We start from the raw sequence: 14,259 nt of genomic DNA, 5'->3' as shown, positions 1-14,259 counted from the left end.
ATATAATTTTTTTGTAGTTAACATTCATGGGCATAGTTTTTCTAATGGAAATGGTTCCCCTACTTTAGCAAGACATTCCAATATATTTAGTACTTCATTCTTATTCCAAAACTGAACAATTACAATTCTGGCTGCTGACAATACACTGCTGATTACTGCAGCATGCTGAAATAAATTGTGCTCCACGTTCATTTTGAAATTAGTAATTTTGGTGATCCAAGTCAAAGAATTTCTGGTCGATGCTGTTTTTTCTGTCGGTATTATGTGAGAGAATGTGTCCATCCCACCACAGTTTTCCAGCTGTTAACATCTATCTCTTTCTATCAATTAGCAACATGTGCTTTCAGATGAAGGGGTTCCAAATAATCAAATATTGATATATTCTATAAATTATTGGAGAAAAAAACCAGAATGCCAGCTCAGAAGGTGAGCATTTCTCAAAGGAAGATCACTGTATGCAAGAATGGAAAACATTTAAAAATATTATTGCAACCAATTTGAAACTAATACAAAATGACTCACTAGAGACATTGACCTTTTCACCCACTATCAACAATAGGGCCTTTCAACTGTAAATCATTACTGTCTCATCCCATCTGTCTATCCACTCACCTTATACTAAGTTATAATGAGATAGCCTAATACTTAGATGAGTTTGTACTATTTAAACTAGCGTAACTAACTACATTGTTTTTTCTCTGATGATAAGAAGATACGCATAGAAAGTTTGTCAGATATATTGTTAGTCCAATGAAAAGTTATCACTTACAACTTGTTTGTTTACTGTTATTTCCATAGACCCAAGTACATTATCAGGACAATGTTCTCTAATAAAGGATGCACACCAGGCATGTCACTCCTTCTCATGCCCACATAATAACTATTCACTGCATTCTACTTTGTTTGTACAGCTCCTGTGGCTTTGGCTGTTAGTCTCCAGCTTCCACTCCAAAGTGACATGTATTCATCATTCCTCAGATAAGTCTAACAGCCCTTCAAAATAGAGTCACCTTGGAAAGAGAAAAGAAGAAAGCAGGAGTTAATTGACCTAACCTGTTGAAACATTTGACAAACAGAAAAACAAGCCTATCCCAGTTTAATTTCTTCCAAATCCCATGGGTGATAATACCATCATGAAACTGAGACCAGCACCATTTTCTTGCCATTGGATTTGAGAGGGAAAGAACTTAGTGTTAGGCTTCAGAGGGTGAAAATGATCAGGCATGAGAGACAGGGATAAAGCAAAAAGTACACAAGCTCAAGTACAGAGAGGCTAGGCATTGAATGAGTTTATGTGACAGTATGAAGTAAAGCTCTGTAGTTTAGAGCAGATAGATTCTATAATGAAAAGGTTGATAGCAAATAAACTCAAAAGAGCACAACAGAGACAGGGTTGAGACACAAAGATAGGCAGAGCACACACCAATTAAGTTGGTGTACATGAGAGTCACTTAGGGGCCCTTTTACCAAGCTGTGTAGGTGCCTATCCAGCTCATTTTCAAAAGAGATTGAAAGAGATCGCCGGCGATCTCCTGACACAAATTCAGAGGATGGCCGGTGATCTCCTGATCGAAAGCCGATTTTGGCCGGCTTCAACTGCTTTCCATCGTTGAGCCGGCGAAATTTCAAGGGGCAGTGTCGGTAGGGTAGTGAAGGCGGGACGGGGGCGTGCTCACGAGATGGCCGGCTTCGCCCGATAATGGAAAAAAGAAAGCTTGCCTTGACGAGCATTTCGCTGGTTTTACTTGGTCCCTTTTTTTCATGACCAAGCTTCAAAAAGGAGCCCCAACTGACCAAATGACCACCGGAGGGAATCGGGGATGACCTCCCCTTACTCCCCCAGTGGTCACTAACCCCCTCCCACCTCCCCCAAAAAATCGAAGTGCTTGTCAGGGACGTCCTAAATCAAAACTATTTTTGCATGGCTTTTTCAGTAGTACTAGTGGGTGAACTGGCCACCTCTGGAGTATAAGACCAGTGCTCTAACCACTTGGCCACAGCTCCACTTACTTGGATGTTCCTCCCTTTTGATTATGCCCCTTCAGGTCTCTCTCAGCCAATCACAGACAGGGGTCTCTCTCAGCCAATCACAGCGCATTTAGCTGTCTGTGATTGGCTGAGAGAGACCCCTGTCTGTGATTGGCTGAGAGAGACCTGAAGGGGCATAATCAAAAGGGAGGGACATCCAAGAAAGTGGAGCTGTGGCCAAGTGGTTAGAGCACTGGTCTTGTAATCCAGAGGGGGCCGTTTGAAAAAAGTGCACCCTTTCACTAGAAAAAAAAAAAGGACATCCCTGACAAGCACTTGGATTTTTTTCCACTTTTTTGAAGCCGGCCACCTGTGAACCCAGCGATCTCAACATTTGACCTAAATGTTGAGATTTAGCCGGCCCCAACCGTATTATCGAAAGAAAAGATGGTCGGCCATCTTTTTCAATAATACAGTTGGCACCGCCCCTTTGCAGAGCCGGCCCCGAAGATGGCCAGCCATATAGATGGCCGGCACATTTCGATTATGCCCCTCCATGCGTGCTCAACGCACGTCAATTTGGAATTACCACCCGGCTACTGCATGGCCCGGGCATAATTTCAATTTTTACGCACATTACTATGCGCACCAGAAAATAATTTTATTTTCCAGTGTGCGGGCGGTAATCGGCATTTGAACGCATGTTGACCATTACCACCCAGTTAACATATCAGACCTTACCGCTAAGTGGGTGGTGGTAAGATCTCAGATCCAAAATGGACACATGCCAATTTTCATTTTGCCACATGTCTATTTTCAACCCCTACAGAAGGGCATTTTTACAGGTGCGCTGAAAAATGGATCTGTGCATCCAAAACACGTGCCTACACTAGCTCAGGTCACTTTTCAGCGCACCTTTGTAAAAGAACCCCTTAATTTGTAAAGGTCTGGCATACTCTGTGAGTCTATGGAGACTGAAAGTTATTGGTTCTGCTGCAGTATCTGCTATAGGGGCAATTCAGCAACTGTGCTTCCATTTAAGCACTCCAAGGCTGTTCAGTATCCCCAATGCATGTTAAAGGGCATGCTCTACACTTAATAGCATGCAAATTCACACCAAACCAGGATTTTTCAATACAAAACCAGAGATGGACAGAAACCTCCTGGTCCAAAGACTTCAAACTAGACATGACCTTCTATTGGAAAGAACCAGGAGTTACCCCAATACAACCATGAACACTAAACAAATTATGAGGAAAGGTCAATACAACTAAATTCTGGTCCTCTATCTATGATGACCAATAGTCACCAGAAATGGATTCTGCAGATCTCTTAGCAGAATGGGACAAAAAAATGCACTACCATGCTAGTTGAAATAGCCCCCATGAAATCCAAAGTTATACAAAAAAGAAAAGCAGTCCGATGGTATGATGATATATTGAAAGACCTAAAAGTCCAATGCAGAAGACAAGAATGAATGTGTGTGTGTGGGGGGGGGGGGGGGGGGATGAATCTACCATTACCGCTTGGAGGGAGGCATAGGCTCAAATTAGAAAGACATGAAGAAACTCTATAAACTCATATATAACCTATTAAATACTAAACCATTGACAACTCGGAACGATGATCCTCCACCTGCACAAGAAATAGCCAGATATTTTGAAAAGAAAATCCTCAACCTAAGGAAGAGTCTACCACAGACTAAAACCAACCTTGAAAATCTACTAGAGGAACTCGAATATACCCAAAAAGAATCACCAGCAGTCAGGATTTGGGTGACCTTCACTCAACTCACCAACCACACAGTAGCACAAGCTATAAGAAAATTCTCAACTGCACACTGCTCACTAGACACATGTCCTAACTACATTGTAAATGCCCCCCCCCCCCCCATACCAATTTATTGACCAATTTACCTTCTACCTTAATTTCGTGTTCCAAGAAGGCAAGTTCCCAAAGGAAAAGGGCAACATACTACTTACGCCAATCCCAAAAGATTCCAAGAAAAATATTATAGACACATCAAACTACAGACCAGTTGCATTTATACTGCTAACAACTAAAATAATGAAAGACAATAAACAACTCACAGAATACTTCAACAAATTTTCTGTTCTACACAAATCCCAATCAGGTTTCAGGCTTCACCACAGCACAGAAACAGTACTAATCACAATATTAGCTAAATTCAAACGGAAAATATCAACAGGGAAAAATATCCTCTTATTACAGTCTAACATGTCTAGTGCATTCGACAAGGTCAACCACATCATCCTACAAAGAATTATCGACAAAACAGGAATATGAGGGAAGGTGCTTGAATAGCTAAGGGTATTCTTGACCACCAGATCCTACCAAGTGAAACTAAATTGTACAATCTCCAACCCATAGAAAGCAGAATGTGGAAAATCTCCAGAGTTCCCCACTTTCACCAATATTCTTCAACCTAATGATGGTCCCCCTTGCATAATTCCTATCCAATTGAGTCCTCAACCCCATTCATATACGCCGATGATGTATCTATCTTTATCCCCTTCAAAAGAGACATATCTGAAATTACTGCCAAAATCACAGACAGTATAAATATCATGGAATCTTGGGCATCAGCTTTCAAACTGAAACTGAATAGGGAAAAACACAATGCTTGATACTCACATCACCATACAATACCGATCGAGTCACAACCATCAATGCTATGGGAACAACTCTTCCAATAGCAGACGACCTGAAGATCCCAGGAATCACCATATCATTTGACAAACAGGTAGCAAACACTACTAAGAAAATGTGTCAGACTATGTGGAAACTGAAACGTATAAAAAATTATTTTTCATGGGACATCTTCCGTACTCTCATCCAAAGCATGGTACTCACCCATGCAGACTACTGTAATGGAATCTACATAGGATGTAAGGAACAAACATTAAAGAAATTACAAACTGTGCAAAACACAGCAGTGAGATTTATTTTTGGTAAAAATCGATTTGAAAGCATAAGACCCCTACTCCAAAACCTACACTTGTTACCAATCAAATCTCATATATCTTTCAAGTTCTGTACCTTGGCCTACAGAATTATTTTTGGTCTCTCCCCAGCCTACATGACTGACCTAATAATCCTACCACTATGCAATGCAACAAAAAGAGAGTGAGATCCTACCTTACCCTCCACTTCCCTAGATGCCAGGTCTGAAATACAAAATCACACTCACAACAAGCTTTTCTTATGTCTGCACCAAAATCTGGAACTCCTTACCAAAAGACCTAAAAGATATAAACCATTATTTACAATTCAGAAAACACATGAAAGCCCACCTTTTCAAATCATCCTTCCCCGATTAACCCACCTAGCCTAACAATTTAATTGAATATCAAGCAATAGCTGTTAATCTGTTCATGAGCCCTTGTGCCTAGGCCGAGGCTTAGGAAGGATCTTGGCCAAGGCCTAGGGTAGACCAAACAGGCACTACGCAATACCACAGCCACAAAGCCCCGCACACTCAGGACAATCAACTAGCACCAGCAGAAAGGGAGATAGACCACTCAGGTGGGCCTCACGGCCGAACTGGAACCCACTCGTACAGTCCAAGCATATGGGCCTCACGGCCGAACAGGAACCAAGTCATACACAAGGGAAGGGAAAAAGAACAACAAGGGTCCCAAAAGGGACTGGAGCTCATGCAACGCACACAGCGCTAACTAGTGACACAAGAGAAGGGGGACAGACAAAAAGCTGGCAGGTACAGACTACAACCAGAGGAAGAGAAAGCAAACAAAGGCTACACAGAAACACAGGTAGCAGAGGCAAAGCCCACAGGGAAAAAAGGGGAAGCCGAGGACAGAATGGGACACAGACTCAACAAGAGTGAAACTCCACAGGAATGGCTTAACAGGGAAAAGCAGGCTGAAGGAAAAGGCTGCACAGCAGAGGCAGGGCTTATAGAAGGCAATACCAAGCTTTGCACATAAAGGGTAAACACTGAAGAAAGGGAAACTTAAACAAACAAACAGGACCGATTATAACAGACAGAGAGGCTGCCTAACAGTGGCAGCACTTACAGGAGGCAAATACCAAGCTCTGCACATAAAGGGTAACACCAAGGAAAGGGAAACTCAAACAAACAAACAGGAACGATTACAAGGGACAGAGAGGCTGCCAACAGAGGCAGGACTTACAGAGGCAAATACCAAGTTCTGCACAAAAGGGTTAATACAGAGGAAAGGGGAACTAAACAAACAAACAAACAGGAACGAGCTTACCACAGACAACACAACACCAGCCAAGCAGAGAACAGACACAGGTGCAGTATAGTGAAGCAATCAAGCACATGCTGGGAACAACCAGCACACACAAAAACTACAAGCAATGAGACAAGTAAGCAAACTCCAACGCATACACAGTGCTACTAGCACAGACTAAGAGAGGGAAACAGGCTCAGCTGACAGGAATCAACGCTAAAGCAAAGGCTGTAGGGAGAGGTAAGTTTAAATAGATCTGGCTTCTGACGTCTTCTGCTTCAGACGTTAGCTCAATCCCTGACAGGCCAATCAGAAGTGAGTCCCAGTCATTCCCCTGCCTGTCTTAGCAGAATCATAACATTAGCACTGATAATTGGCTTTTTAACAAACAATTATTTGCATTAATTAAAATGTACTTAAGTAAATTTTAAATTTTATGCGCGAGTCAAAAAAGGGGGGCATGGAAATAGGAGGGCTATGGGCAGGTTGAGTGTGTTCCTTTTGTTTATGTGTATAATAATAGAATAAAGTAGGATCGCCTAATTTAGGAGTGAACATTGGCACCATGTTTCCATTGGTGTAAATAGCCGCATCTAAATGTAGTCATGGTTCCTGGGCATAAGGGTGGTTTATAGAACAGCACCGAGCAGGTTTTTTTGGTGGTGATTTTTTTGGCGAACTATATATAGAATTTAATCCTTAGCGTGTTAATAAGTTTCAAGTTTCAGGTTTCAAGTTTATTTAGTATTTGCTATTCCGCATATCAAATGTATGTCTAGGCGGCTTACAGACTAGATAGGTACATTAAAGGAAGAGATAAAAATAATACAAAGTAAGTACGAAAAAACCAGGACATGACTAGAAGGGGAGAGGGGCGGAACTACAATATTGATAGGATAGGAGGAAGGGAAGAAGGGGAGGGAAGCACTTTAAAAAAGAAACAACACTCTACAGTCAATCATGTCCAATCTCCAAGGACAAATGTATAACAAAATTAGGTATATGCATCTAGAAAAAGGAAAGTCTTCAGTTCTGATTTAAATGCTTGGAGTGAAGTCTGATGACAAAGGGACTGTGGCAGTTTATTCCAATGTTCTTGTTGAACAGAAACAATCTCCTTCCTGGTATGTTTGTGTATAATTTCCGTGATTAACGCATTAACAATTTAACTAGCATTAAAACAAATGAATATGATTAATGGCAGGAGATACTACTGCACAATTGTTCTCACCTACGTTCCTTTCCAAGTCACCAACAGCGCTGCATCTGCTTTCACTTCTGGTGCGCTCCACAGGAAGTGGAATCAGACTAAGGCACACGTAGGAGTGTGACTGAGATCAGGTTGTGCAGGGACATCTCCTGCCATCGCTCAGAGCCACCTCTGACTTTCTTACAGCTGTCACTGACCCTTCAAAGGCAACAACTGAGAGACCTTCTTGCTGCTGACCTTCCTCAGAGCTGTCAACCTCTCTCAGAGCCGCTAACCCCACTGAAGGCTACTATTGCTGTCAGAGCTGCCAACTCCCACTCATAGCTGCCAGTACCATCCATCCCCTCAGCGCTCCTAGTGCCTGCTGGTATTGCTGCTGCTGAACCCCTCAGACTGCTAATAAGTTTGGTTGCACTAGTGAAAATTCAATATAGACACAAGCAGCTGCGCTCTTCATTCTCTCTCCATCTTCTCCACTGAAATCGAACTGCAAGAGGAGGAGAGTGAACAGCTGCATATTAGGCTGCTTCTTCCCCGTGCCTGCCCAGAGTCGACTGCTCATGTGAACCATGAGGCCCAATATGTAATCCTTAACTTTTTCTTCCTCTTGCAGTGCAAGTTCAGCTGAGGATAGGGAGAGAGTGAACAGCACAGCTGCTGCCTGTGGCTGTGAATAGCAGAAGGCAGGGAAAGGTAAGAGTGCAATGAGGATTTGGGGGGGGGGGGGGGGTAAACAAAGTGACTGTACACCATAGGATGGGGGTGGGGGGTAAAGCAGGGTGATAGTGTGCCATGGGGACGGGGGGGGGGGGGGGGGGGCTGAGCAAGGTGATAGTGTACATGTGTGCGTGATTACAAATTTTAATCGTGATTAATCGTGAGATTAGAAATTGTAATCGATGTACAGCCCTAATGGATACTACTGCATACATTACTGTCCTAAAATTCTGCATTCCTAAAGTCCTGCACACCAGTCACATTTTAATTCAAGCTTTTCTAACCACCTCTGCAATCTGATGTTCCAGTGACAGTTTAGAAGCTAAAATGAGATCTAGGCTTTTAACTTCATCATACACTGGAATGGCTATTCCCTCCAGCACAACATTTTCATGCTGTCTGGTTTAGGAAGATTACTTACCCAAAGAATATCTGGCTTTCTGATATTCAAGGTCTACTATAGGTATACCAATTTTGCAAGCACTTTAATGATGCCTTTCAGTAGTTTAGCTATAGAAGGTTTAGCAGCATATATAGATGGCTTAAAGCCACAGCCCTGAATAATATTTGTCACTGGATGAAAATTCATATTAAAGAGAATGGATGAGAGAGGGAAAACTTGGCATGTCACAATCCAATTTATAAGTCCTTGATTTCTGTGCTCCATTAATCCCACATAAAACCTATCTGATTAAAGGACTTAATCTGTGGCAGAGCAACCACACCAAATTCCCACCTCAAATAATCATAGTTCATGAAGATCATGAGCAACCATGTCAAAATGCAGCTGTTAGGTCAAAGGAGGACAAAACAAAACAGATTTGCCCCAAACCAACTATCTTCTCATTTTGAGGGGCATAATCGAACGAAAACGTCTATCTCCATGGGCGTTTATGTCCGAGAACGGGTCCGTGAAGGGGCGGACCGAACCGTATTTTCGAAAAAAATAGACGTCCATGTTTTATTCGACAATTTGTGAGCTGGGCGTTTTTGTTTTTCAGCGATAATGGAAAATGAAAGCGCCCAGCTCAAAAATGAATAAATCCAAGGCATTTGTTCGTGGGAGGGGCCAGGAGTCGTAGTGCACTAGTCCCCCTCACATGCCAGGACACCAACCGGGCACCCTAGGGGGCACTTTTACAAAAAAAAAAAAAAAAAAAAAAGGTAAACGAGCTCCCAGGTGCATAGCACCCTTCCCTTGTGTGTTAAGCCCCCCAAATCCCCCTCAAAACCCACTGCCCACAAGTCTACACCATTACTATAGCCCTAAGGCGTGAAGGGGGGCACCTACATGTGGGTACAGTGGGTTTGGGGGGTTGGACGACTAAGCATTAAGCAGCACAATTGTAACAGGTAGGGGGGGGGGTGGGCCTGGGTCCACCTGCCTGAAGTCCACTGCACCCCCTAACAACTGCTCCAGGGACCTGCATACTGCTGCCAGGGAGGTGGGTATGACATTTGAGGGTGAAAATAAAAAGTTGTGAAACATCATTTTTTGTGGTGGGAGGGGGTTAGTGACCACTGGGGGAGTCAGGGGAGGTCATCCCCGATTCCCTCTAGTGGTAATCTGGTCATTTAGGGCACTTTTTGGGGCCTTATTCGTGAAAAAACAGGGTCCAGGAAAAGTGCCCTAAATTCTAGCTACAAACGCATACTTTTTTTCCATTATCGGCGAAAGGCGCCCATCTCTGTTCGGGTGATAACCATGCCCTAGTCCCACCTTCACCACGCCTCCGACATGCCCCCGTCAACTTTGTACGCTTCCACGATGGAGTGCAGTTGAAAACGTCCAAGTTCGGCTTTCGATTATACCACGTTATTCGTTTTTGTGAGATAAACGTCCATCTCCCGATTTAGGTCGGAACTTGGGCATTTTTCTCGTTCGATTATAAGCAGGATTATCTACTAAAGCCACCATAATAGATCCAGTACTAAATCTGGTTCTAAAACCAAACTGTGGATCATCCTGCCTTACAGTTCAAAAGAATCCTGCAATGCTTTCTGACGTGGAGGGGGAAAATTGAATGGGGCCGGCCATCTATTTATGTATTTATTTATTTATTTATGCACATTTATACCCCACTTTTTTCCACATATATTCAGACTCAAAGTGGCTTACAATGTACTGATAAGGCTATAGCCAGACCAGTGGTTATACAATTACAATTACATTATCTGTAATGACGGCCCCAAAAAGCGGCGTACCTGACCGTATTATCGAAACAAGATGGCCGGCCATCTTTCGTTTCGATAATACGGTCAAGGCCGGCCAAATCTCAACATTTGAGCCGCCCTTAGAGATCGCAGGCATTAGAGATAGTCGCCATTGGTTTTCGCCAATAATGGAAACTAATGGCGGCCATCTCAAACCCGGCCAAATCCAAGCCATTTGGTCGTGGGAAGAGCCAGCATTTGTAGTGCACTGGACCCCTCACATGCCAGGACACCAACCGGGCACCCTAGAGGGAACTGCAGTGGACATCACAAATTGCTCCCAGCTGCATAGCTCCCTTACCTTGGGTGCTGAGCCCTCCAAATTCCCCCCAAACCCACTCCCCACAACTGTACACCACTACCATAGCCCTTAGGGATGAAGGGGGGCACCTACATGTGGTTACAGTGGGTTTTGGGGGGGGTTTGGAGGGCTCACATTTACCACCACAAGTGTAACAGGTAGGGGGGATGGGCCTGGGTCCACATGCCTGAAGTGCACTGCACCCACTAAAAACTGTTCCAGGGACCTGCATACTGCTGTGATGGAGCTGGGTATGACATTTGAGGCTGGCATAGAGGCTGGCAAAAAAATGTATTTAAATTTTTTTTGGGTGGGAGGGGCTTGGTGACCACTGGGGAAGTAAGAGGAGGTGATCACCGATTCCCTCCGGTGGTCATCTGGTCAGTTCGGGCACCTTTTTGAGGCTTGGTCGTAAACAAAAAGGGACCAAGTAAAGCCGGCCAAATGCTTGTTAGGGCCGGCCTTCTTTTTTCCATTATCGGCCAAGGCCGGCCATCTGTTAACCACGCCCCCGTCCCGCCTTCGGTACACTGCCGACACGCCCCCTTGAACTTTGGCCGGCCCTACGACGGAAAGCAGTTGAAGCCGGCCAAAATCAGCTTTTGATTATACCGATTTGGCCAGCTTTAGGAGAAGGCCAACTATCTCCCGATTTGTGTCAGAAGATGGCCGCCCTTCTCCTTCGAAAATAAGCAGGACAGTCGCCTTAGCCAGAATAAGGGAATTGGACAGAAATGATCAACCATTTTGATATCTAGATTCACTGTCTTCCAAAGTGGCCTAATTTGAGCCTAGTTCAAGGTTGTTGATAACTATAGAAAACAGGGAAATATGAACCAATTTAATAAAGAATCTCAACAACTTGTCAAGCAGATATTTAAATAGCCAAAAAGGGAAGGGTTTAAAAATACAACAGCTCTAACTGAAATGTGAAATCAAATTCTTAATCATTCGCTCTGGAATTGAATCTAAGGATTGACAGACACTTCTTGATGTTAAATTAACATCTTGAAATGTGATATGATTTAATTTATTTACTTATTATACCACCTTGCACAACTGTATTAAAGTGGTTTACAATAAGCAAGACATACTAAATAACAATACAGTAAACTTAAAACCAACAGCAATAAAATAGTAGCCCATAATACAACAAAATATAATTCTAAAGACTAGATCTCAACATATAACAATTTTTTTCAGGACATATGAGAAAATATGCTAGGGAGGAGCTCAGCAAGAACCCTAACTGGGGTAGTAATAAGTAAGGCGCTCCAATAGGTTGTGGGCTACGAAGAAGGGAGGGATGATAGCCTGTACTCCCTTGAAAAGAGCTCCCAAGAGGCAAAGAGAGGGAGATGCCTGGGAAGGAGAGGTGTTCACAATCACAGGCATAGGATGGATCAGGCTGAGAACCCTGTGGCATGAACACCTTAGGCAAGAGACAAAGTTTGGAAAAAGGACAAGGTACTTATCTTTGATTTTAAAGTTTTTGTTTTTGAATGGAGACTAATAGCAAGGGGTAAAGAACACAACTGTATGGTCATGTTGAGTTTTGTCCTGTCCAGGGAGTGGTGGCTGTTTAACTAAGTGTCTGCTACCTACTAAAAAGGGCACAGTTTTAATGTGTTTTTTACTTAATAAAACAAGTATCTGGCAGAGAGACGTACCTCCCATCGAGCTTGTTAGAGGAGGAAAGCCCATAAAATAAATACAGTTTCAGATGCATACTTAGCACCAGCTAAAGTACCATATATTTGTATTAGAGATTGTACCCAGGTAACAAAAATCAAAGGGGGGCTCGCTTCAAGCCTGTGTACCACAACAATAGTCCAGAAACGAGCCTATTAACAATATAGGTTCAGCAAGAAAAAAATGGACGTCACGGTAGAATTTCTTTAAACCCCGATCCAACCTTTGAGTGAATTTGACAGCATTACTAATTTTTGTTTGTTTTTATATTTGCTTAAGTGTGCTTAAATCACATAGTTGCAAGTTCAAAACACTCCGCTAAACTGCTGTATTAAAAAAAGAAAAAAGCAACTTAGCTGGCTAGGTAAAACTGCATGCAGCGTCTTAGGCAGGCATCCGCACCCAATGGACCCGTTTCGCCGTGCGGCTTCTTCAAGGGATAAGGATGCCAAAATCCTGGCTGACGATCGCTTCTCCAGTAGTTCTGCGGAAGAACCTGCAACGTCAACAAAAAATAATAAAAAATAATTGACTAAATATATGTCCACACACGTGTAGCTCACATACCATGCCACCCATACTGAGAAAAGCCCAGGCAACGCGTACTCAAAAAGCCCCACGGCGAAACGGGTCCTTCGAATGCGGATGCTTGCCTAAGATGCTGCATGCAGTTTTACCTAGCCAGCTAAGTTGCTTTTTTCTTTTTTTAATACAACAATTTAGTGGAGTGATTTGAGCTTGCAACACGTTATTTAAGCACACTTAAGCAAACTTAAAAACAAACAAAAATTAGTAATGCTGTCAAATTCACACATACGTTGGATCGGGGGTGTTTTAGACCAATGATTAAAGAAATTGTACCGTGATGTCCAAGTTTAGAAAAAAATCCAGCAATTTTGCTGTGTGTCACGTTTTCCTGAGGTCTTTTCCCCCGTTTTCCCATTTTTTTCTTGCTGAACCTATACTGTTAATAGGCTCGTTTCTGGACTATTGTTGTGGTACACAGGCTTGAAGCGAGCCCCCCTTTGATCTTTGTTACCTGGGAACAATCTCTAATACAAATATATGGTACTTTAACTGGTGCTAAGTCTGCATCTGAAACTGTATTTATTTTATGGGCTTTCAAATGAGTACTTCTGTTCAGGCCTATTAATTTCATCCTCAATCATTCTCATCTCTGAGTTAGTTCATTTATTTATTTTAAGCTAATTTATGTTATGGAATTTATTTCAGAAATATATTACATTCTATAGGACTTTGCAGTAGTTGCCCTATCATTCATATATGCAGACAAAAACATTTCTGTTTCATTTCTCTCTTCTAGAATTATGATATTTTTGTCTAATAACTCAGCAAAAGCTCTGAGCTGAAAATATTGAAATTGTTGTAATTGTCATATTGCAAGGAAGATAATCTGAAACAAATGTGACAATATATAACAGCTGCTGTTTTTTCTAATATGGTAATTGGTCACAACCATCAAATTCAGGTAACATAATTCATTTGTAATGCTCAGTTTTAAAGTAATTAAATACAGTTCCTTCTTGGTCAAGATTTTTCAGACAGTTTCCCATAGGATTACTTTGATTCTGGTAAATTAGGAGGGTGCAGTAAATGTCAGACTTCTACCTCACCTTCATTTTCCACAGGAGTGACTAACTTGCAGTAGCTCACTACCGCAGGTTAGTCACTCCCATAGTACAAGAATAGCACTGCTTATGATCAAGCAGCATTATTTTACTGTCCCGGGAGCATTGGGTTGTGGCGATCCCAGGCCACTTCTTTAAGGGCCTGGCATTCACATTCAGGAGCTGCCCCTTCATCTATCCCCACAAAATGACATCCCCCACCCCAAAGACCTCTCCAATGAGATCTCCCCACCCAATGACCCACCATTCACCCAAAGTAACCCTCCCTTA

The sequence above is a fragment of the Microcaecilia unicolor genome, chromosome 2, assembly GCF_901765095.1.
Source record: "Microcaecilia unicolor chromosome 2, aMicUni1.1, whole genome shotgun sequence".
NCBI lineage: Eukaryota > Metazoa > Chordata > Amphibia > Gymnophiona > Siphonopidae > Microcaecilia > Microcaecilia unicolor.
This window is presented reverse-complemented; position numbering follows the sequence as displayed.